The sequence below is a fragment of the Enoplosus armatus genome, chromosome 2, assembly GCF_043641665.1.
Source record: "Enoplosus armatus isolate fEnoArm2 chromosome 2, fEnoArm2.hap1, whole genome shotgun sequence".
Classification (NCBI taxonomy): Eukaryota; Metazoa; Chordata; class Actinopteri; order Centrarchiformes; family Enoplosidae; genus Enoplosus; species Enoplosus armatus.
Window position 1 is genome coordinate 24,541,268 of NC_092181.1, and position 9,065 is coordinate 24,550,332.

Genomic DNA, 9,065 nt, shown 5'->3' on the forward strand with positions numbered 1-9,065 from the left:
AGTTGTTGCTATCAGTTGCCGCAGAGCAGTACACAGCCTGGTATACCCAGTGTTAGCCTGGGAGCCTCAGCTCAGGTCAAAATAAACTCGGAGTTATGGCCGTTATTCTAGCTCTTGAAGATAAATACTTAAATAAACCCATTTAATTAATTAATAGTTATAATAAGGCTATTTAAATTAAATGATTCTTTGACTATATGCATGTACAAATGTTATGTGCATTTAGAGATTCTCGAACACAGTGATTGAGATCTCCACTGACACATTCGCAAGTGATTCAGCTACAATAAGAGACTCCTAATTTATTAAGCAAAATACCAAACATTTGCTGCTTTTCTCTGTTTTCTGTCACTGAATCTCCGGACAGTTTGTCTGACAAAACAAGCAATTTGACGACATCACATTAAGGTTTGGGACTATGTTCACTATTGTCTGATATGTTATAGACAAAAAGAGTAATTGATTGATCGGGAAAATAACCACAGAAAAACAACAAATTAATCCAATGTGGTATATATTCTAAATGCAAGGTCCATTTTACTATTTCAGGAGCTTTCAACCGTATCCCACAGTCTTCTTCTGAGTATGGAACTTGCTCAGGTGTACTTTGGTCACGTGATAACAGGTTGTGATATATGGGAAGAAGGCCATGGGGTACAGTCGAAAGCTCCAGGAATAAGTAATTGGACCTTGCATTTAGAATGTCTATCATAGATATGTGTCTTCACTCTCATGATAATGAAAATAATTATTTGTTGCGGCCCTTTTGCAATTGCATTGACCCTTCCACCTCTTTCTTAATGGATCCTCAACAACTAGCCTCCACTTAATCTGCTTAATTCTGTGCGCCTTTGGACAGGTGAGGGGGGATCAAAATCTAAATTTTCCTAAACAAAACAATCATTGAGTATTGATCAACCAACTACAGCTATTTAGTGTTAATTTGGTGCCACAGGAGAAAATCTTTTAACTTAAAATTGGACCCTTAAGTCTATCGCCCAGGGCTCTGTCTCGCTCACACCCTGCATTCACATTTTATCCATGTGTCTGCATTTCATTCACACTCGCCTCTGGAAATTCAAATACTGTATTGCCTTTGCTGGCAGGACAGTTTTTCCTCATCTCTAATGCAAAGTTATTCCCCTCATATTCCCTTTTAACAACCTCTTGCAGGCACTGTGGAAGTTATGCATCTTTAAAAGTTGCTTATCGCACTGGAGGCAACTGATACTTGCCCACACTCAAGTGTAAACAACCTTATGCTATTGAGTATTCGAGTGTGTATTTTGTATTTTTTGTATTATTGGAAAAATGACAAATCCAGAAGGAACATATGCATGTTGAGTCTCTGATGGATTGGTGCAGACAGCAAATATACATATTTTTATGTTTTTTATACTGAGAGGAGACATGTTATTGTCAGTTTGGGGAGAAATCCAACGTATTTTGTCCAAAGCCACAGTTCTTTTGGAATAGCTAAAAGACAGTTAATTCTCTGCCCTAAAAAAACAGCTGGGATCCCTGGACACATGTTGGTGTAAATGGTGGTTTTTCAGGTGTTAATGGGTTTTTTGGTGATGATCTGATCCTGTGAGACTCAGCGCATTGCCCTACATGGCACTGACCTGGATGCACATCACTATAATTCAAGAGGTAAGCAACAGACACTGCACACACAAATACACTCATGTTAAGACAGTGAACACACACAGTTTGAAGTTAGAATTAAAGTACAGGGGGAATTAAATGGATGGAAAGGGGACATGTCCTTGATAAACCACTTTTTCTGTGTGGTAACTTTATATACTCTCTACACTCTGTTTCCAATTACATCTATTGTCTTTTTAATTTCGAAAGAGCCAGTGAGATTTCCAGTGATTGACGAGCACAGCGACATTGGTTTGACCTTGGCAGAGCTGGAGTGAAATAAACACTATGAGGTACTTTAGGATTTCAGCTGTACCTCATGACCACAATCACTCTTTACTGCATATGTTAATGCTTTTGCCGCATGCAGCTTTGTGATTGCTTTCAGTCACTGCTTTGTTTTTGTTGAGAGCCCATTGCCGCCACCATGGTCTTAACCCACTGTCACGTTTTCCACTTAGCTGATGCTTTCATCCAGGGAAACTTAACGCTGAGTGAGCACGCGAGGCTTCAGGTCCTGTTCAAGGACACTGCTCACTGACGGACAATGTGGCAGATCGGAGTTGCTGCTACGGTGGTTCTCCAGAGTCAGAAATAATCTCCTTGTTTAGGTTAAACTTTTAAGACTGAATTGCCTAACGTTTATTAAAACATCATGATTATAACCGTTATTATTAAGCTTAAGGGGAGCTGAGAAATGTTTGTTGATGTTGACAAAGCATATTTCACAAACATCCTGTTATTTCCTATAACAGGATGTTTGTGAAATATGGTTGTTCGCCAATAGTTAGATGAGAAGATAAATACAGCTCTAACCGTCTGGTAAAACCGTCCATCTGTTAATTTAAAAGTTACGTATTTCTGCTTTAATAGGTGAAGTAAAAAAAAACATTATAATTTGTGTGTCGTTTGGCTAACTGGCAAATAAATAAATAGCCATGGTGGCAATTATTTCATTCATTCACCAGGTTAGAAAGCTGTAAGCTTATATACTTATAAATGGAATGTCAGCGAGGCTAATGTGCTAACCCAGATATCTCCACTGGTCTGAATAACAGGACAGATGCTATTGTATACCTTAGCAGTGTGTTCTACCATCAACGTACACTGATTTAAAACCAATTTTAAACTTTGAAAACACAACTGCAAGAATACCTGGTCTGGTTTTGGTGAATCTTGATTAATGATGATTAATTATTAATCTTATTACTGAGGGTGACTGCATCATTCTGTCACTTTCACGCTCCGTATCTCCCTGTCTGTCATCCTCAGTCTCTCTATGCCTCATAACCCACTCAGTGAGAAAGGGCAGACTCTATCCAAGTCGCATGTTCTCCAGTCAACCTTTGCCCAGAATTTAATTATCAACATTCATCTTTGCTGCCACGACGGCCTGTTGTACATCTAATTAAGCTCGTAATGAATGTCATTAGGGCCAAAGTCATGTCAGCCTACGAACCAGCCATGCACCATGAACTGTCAGTGAAACGTGGGGCACATGCCAAAGTAGTTCGGAGACAGATGGAAATAAAGGAATGACATTTGATTTTGTATTCTGAATAGGTTTCTGTATATTGTAATACAGTGAGTAAGCAAAATCAGCTGGGCCCAGGTTTCTTTAAGGTCTCAGCGGAGCCCTGTAAAGTAAATGGATGGATGGATATTGGCTGTTCAGGTAATGTGACACATTTGGACGTAGCATGTCTAAGTCAACATGAACCCTAGAAGGTGACAAGCTGAAAACCAGTGACGGGTGTCTGACTGGTTCGCCGAAGGCTTGTTAACCTGAGCAGCAGGCTGACAGTGGACCGAGGGAAACTCGAAGGAATCTGAAACGTCAGGATTTTAGAGTCAGTGAAAAGGACTGCAGAGGTTGTGTGAGACACAGGAAAGAGGTGGGCCAGCAGTGAAGCAGATGGGATGCAAGCCAGTGGAGGTGCCAGCAAGGAAAAAAGCCAAAAGAGATGTGAGTAAGAGGTAGCAAGTAGAGTGAGACACAGGCAGAGGGCTAGCTGATGGGAAAACACTGGGAATCACCAGCAAGAAGTGAAAGACAACTGGAATATAACAAAGTAACCTGGAACGGTGGACTGACCTGGCCACAGGGCAAAATCTCTGCCTGCCCAGGAAGAAACCAGGGCTCAGAGGACACCAGCTGGAGTGCGGTGAGAGCTGCTGTACTGGCATGTGGACGCACTGGATCTGCTGTTTCCATCCTTGGCAACACTGCACAGTCAAAGTCTGGAGAAAGTAGCAACAGACTGGACTCAAATTCATAAACACTTGTGTCAGGATGAATTTGAAACTGAGCATGATGGCACTTGTACTCAATAGCTTCTCCTTGTTGTACTGTGGCCTCATTTGAACCTCACTTTGAACAAAAACACCTGCCAAATGAATAAAGGTTTCAGCCACATAACAGGCTAACTGGTAACAGACAACGAGAATGAAGAATGTGATCAAATGCTCTGATAGAAAGACAACATAGATGATCCGGCAAAGAAGTTTAGTGAATTTACATCTACTGTTTAAACCCCATGATTATTCAGCCTAAAACCCAATGATCCTGAAGGGGGAAATTCATCTTATTGACCTTTACCCTCCACAAGTGAGTAAGAGAGTCGGGTCAGCTAGAAAACATCTCCACACAGTCGTTATTTGAGAAGCAATTAGTGCAGTTACTGGGTTTCATGTCAGAGTTTCCCCTTGAAAAGCTGGTTGGTCACCTTCCTGAGTGACTGGTGAAACAGACAAAAGTAACAGACTCGGCCTAAATTTACCAACATGTGGTTTGTGGATGGTGTTAATTTCCCCACCCTGGTTCCTGTGTGCCTCCATTTTGTCCCTTACCTCCCTGACCTTCCTTTCACCTTCTCTTCTCCTCTCTCCCTTGTTATGTCTCCCATTTAGCAACTCAACAGTAGTATAAATCTTCACTTACTGGAATAACAGTTTTCCACTTACAGTAGGTATCCACTCAGAATAGCACAAAGGGTAGTTAAATCACATCCTGATAAGTTACTGCTCCTGCTCTGGCTGTTTTTCACAGCAGTTGTTTTGGGAGATTGCTTTTTTTCCAAAATCACATCACTCTTAAGATCCAAATTGCTTTTGGAAGAGCTTTGCAGTGAAGAGGATATCCATTTAAAATGTCCTGATACGGTAGATCCTGCCATTAGTTTTAGTTATGTAGCTTTTTACAATAGTTTTTTGGAGCTTTTTGTATAAGGTGGGCTGAACTTTTATTAAACATTTACAGTAGCATGCTTTGACAAGTGTGTAGCATTGTCCCACATTAATTCTGCATAGTTGCTTATTTAAACCACATGGTCCCTTTGTGGATGGGGGGGGGGGGGGGGTCAGGACGGCAGATGACACAAAAACATTAATCCAAAAACAATAATACAGTCCATTACAATGCAATACAATCATCACCTACATCGCCCACTCAGCAAGTTATTCACTGTATTAACAACATCAGTCTCTTCCTCAGTGCTTCATTGGACAGTGCTTGGCCTTACTCGTCACTCAGTTAACAAAACTAATTCAAACTCAGAAATGAATGCATCAATATAACAACATTACTTCACAGCCCTCTAAACAGATTATTATTATACTAATCTGGGTCTGTACCAAATAATTATAAATAAGCTACATCAATACAAAACCAAGAAAATGAAATAGACACAATATTATTTGAAACCTTCCAAGCTGCTTATGATTTTAAGATTTCTGGAGAATTGCTTTAATTTGAGTGCAGTGTTAATGGATTGGAATAATTATATGGAATATTGTGCCATAGTGCACAATAGTGTCCACATTTAGGATGGTTGAGTGATGTCTCCAGCAACAGCTCTGAAAATTTATTACAAAAGTGAATCCAGAGGGAATTCCTTTTGTTTGCTATTTGTGAAGGTTTAAAATTTGCTCTAAAATCTCAAGCAGTGTCTAAAATCACTCCCTCATTTTACGCATTCACTACTCCCTGTGTAATAGACACTCAATGGTTTAATCTAGCATTGAAATTGAGATTTCAGACGCTTATGAGTCATAATTGATGTCATCACTGACAGCTGTTGAGTTGCACAATGGTGGATATCTATCTACAAAATCCGAAGCATTGCATTGTGGGATTGTTAGAGGAACTGCCATGGACTTCTTTTACCACTTATTTTTATTCCATTGTGGGAATTTTTGAGAGCACTATGTCAATAAATCTCCCTAAATAGGGAGTGATTTCAGCCTCAGTTTGATTTATGTCTGCTGGTGCATCAATTCAATGATACATCAACTTCCTACACGCTCACTGTCAAGCTAGTGCCCTGTCAACAATAGCAAGGTTCATGATATCCTTACATAATATGAAGCTGTTGCTTTAACGAAACGCCTACATTACAAACTGAAAGGGTGGAGTTTGATTTACAGTCAGAGAGGGTCTAACAAAACACATTATTGTGCATTTTGGGAACTGTAAATTCCAGTTTTTGAGGCTTAATCTATACAAGGAAATTAAAGTCAGCATATCTCAGCCTCTGCCACATTTATTTCAACCACTCTTTTTTTAATCTGCCTCTCATAGGTCCCTCAACTTTATTGAGTGCCATACTAAATTGAGTACCCCTTTAAGGTCAGAGTATGCTGCAAAAGAACTAGGAACAAAATAACAAAATAGCAATGCTTTGTTCAAACACATCTAAAGGCAAAAGTGTTTAAAGCTATTCTGAATGGCCACACTCAAAGACAGCCAAAAAGTCTGCTGTCATAGAGAGGTTGAGACGACATTAATTCTCCTCTCTGGTTCATTCTCGGCCAATCGCAGCGCCAAGTGGGGTGAACTTGTCAGACTGTCTGTTTCAAAAAGTTACAGTTCTTTTTTGTTGTTAGAAAAACACTTTGTTTGAAGCATACTGAGGCCTTCAGCCAGTTTGTGCATATTTTTCTCCTTGCAGCCTCGTTCCAGCCTTATCATTCAGTCAATTCAGCAGTTACATCACCTGCTGATATGTATCACCCAGTGTATTACACAAGTGTATATTTTCATGATGAATTATATCAAAGAAAGCTCCTGACCCTGAGAGCACAATTTAGAACTTCATCTTTATCTTTCATCTGATAAGTAGGAGTCTCAGTAATTTGACAAAAAAAAAAAAATACCCCTCTCTCCTCTGCGTTGATCCTCTCACATATCAGTTGTAGTGCTGTGAAGTGCTGCCTCTCATTGGACTGTATACGGTACTGCAGAGTCAGCTGACGCTGCAGAGTGTAACTGTTGCTGTTAATTGCTGCAGTAACCTCTGATTCACAGTCTACAGGATTTTACGTTGGTGAGATTTCACAGGTTACAAAACAGCAGCAGCAGCACAGTGTTGTGCTTTATTTCTACAGATGAAAGAGTGATGGATGATTGTTAATGGTGACATAGAGCCAAACAAAGATAAACAAGCAGATGTGCGAATGCTTTTGTTTATATATGTTTTCTCTTGGTCTCTAAATTTGGAAATGTACACTATCACCACACGCACACACATTGGCTGGTGAGAGATGGATCGGTCCGTCTGCTCCTGGTTTTCGACGATGAGTTCAATCCATCTTTATCTTATTCTGTTCCAGCCGGCAGACATTCACCCTCCTCATCCACATTTATGATCATGTAGAGATCTGTCATGCTGCTAGCACACACACACACACACACACACACACACACACTGACATGCTTCAGACAGACTTATAAATATTGAATAAAACATGAGTGCATTTGATATTTGGAGTGCAGAGAGGGGAATCTGGAACATGGAGCAGTAATAAGGACTCAAGATAACACATACACTATAACACTAACAGTTTATTGTTCATTCTTCCATCCAGTCCCATTAATATTTGATGGATTATTTTCACAAATGAATTTAACTCATCAAGTCATTAGCACGACTTGATTCTGTGAGTTTGGCTTCATGTTGTCTTCTTATGACACAAGGGAGCACTGGTTAACTGCTTTGGGCTGTGTGTGACAATTATGTGCTGCAGGGTCACAATCACCATCATCATCTTAGATGCTTATATCATTAAATATATTGACGTTGAGAAAACCACATGACAGATGAATGTTATTTGTTATTAAAACAACCCTTAGATTAATGTCAAGGCTTTACAGAGAAAACCTTTAAAGGCCCTTAATTGGGTTTAAAAATAAAATAAATTAGCTAGACTGTAATTGGTCAGTATCACCAGGTAATTGACAAAAAAAACAAAAACATGAGTTCCTGAAAAGTGACCTGATTGGACAGATTAATTGATTCTTTTGTCAGAAGAAGTAATCGAAGCTGTGATGAACCTCAGTTCTGAAACTGCCTCTAAAAATGAAAATAAAAATGCTTAAACAAAAACTTTGAGTACAACAAATCCAATTTCCAATTAATAAAAAGCATCCGTCTGTGTAGTGGACTGTTGCTTATGATTTGATTAAAAGGTAAGAAAATGTGTGAGTGCTCACCTCACATGTGAATCCTACATCAAAGACCCTTTGCAGCCACATTTTCTCTCCGCTTGACTTTTCGGTTCTCGCCACAGGGGGGCATCGTTGGTCTACTCTGTGCAGATGTCAGATGACTGTATGCTGCAGAGGCACAGTACATCTTCATCAACAAAATCATCATCATCAAGGTCGTCAGCATCAGGACCATTACCATCATCAACATTAGCAGCTTCCTACAGATTAGATTCTCAGAGAAGAAAACAAAATTACCATTTACCGCCCTCCACACTGCTTTGTTTGTGTTTCCGGGAGTTTGGTAACAGAAATACAGTCAGAACATTACAGCACATGACACTGACGCCTCTATGCCTCATGACAGTTTATAATGATGTGTTTGTAATGAAGTAACCGAAGCTATTTCTTCTTATACCTTTGATCTTCCTCCAGTTTTTGCCCCTCTTTTATGCCAAAATGAATAATATATATGATTGACACCCTACTGCAGTCAGAACAGAAGCATGACTGGGTAAAACTGCATAACAGTGAATTTCCCATCTGAGGAGAGAGGAGGAGAGAGGGGAGTTTGTACTGTATGGAGAAATTGGTCGATACTGTCATCTCCATTTAGGCCTGGAGGGGCTGAAGGGATAGGCAGACAGAAAAGGAGAAAGAGAGGGCAAAGAAATTAAGTGAAGATGGACCAGTGAGCAGCACTCACAGCGAACATGTTCAAACAGTGCGACTGGAGTCACACAGATGGCCAGACACACACAGAAGGTCAATTATGAAGCTGTGGAGGAGGCAGAGACTGCTGGGAGTCTGTTGTCAAGAACTTGGCCTGAGATGTTGGTGTGAGGATACTGTGTGTATGTCGGTGTCAGGGGGTGTGTTTTTGTCTCTGCTTGCATCTTAAATCTGTCTCTCTCTCAGATATGAAAGGGGGAAA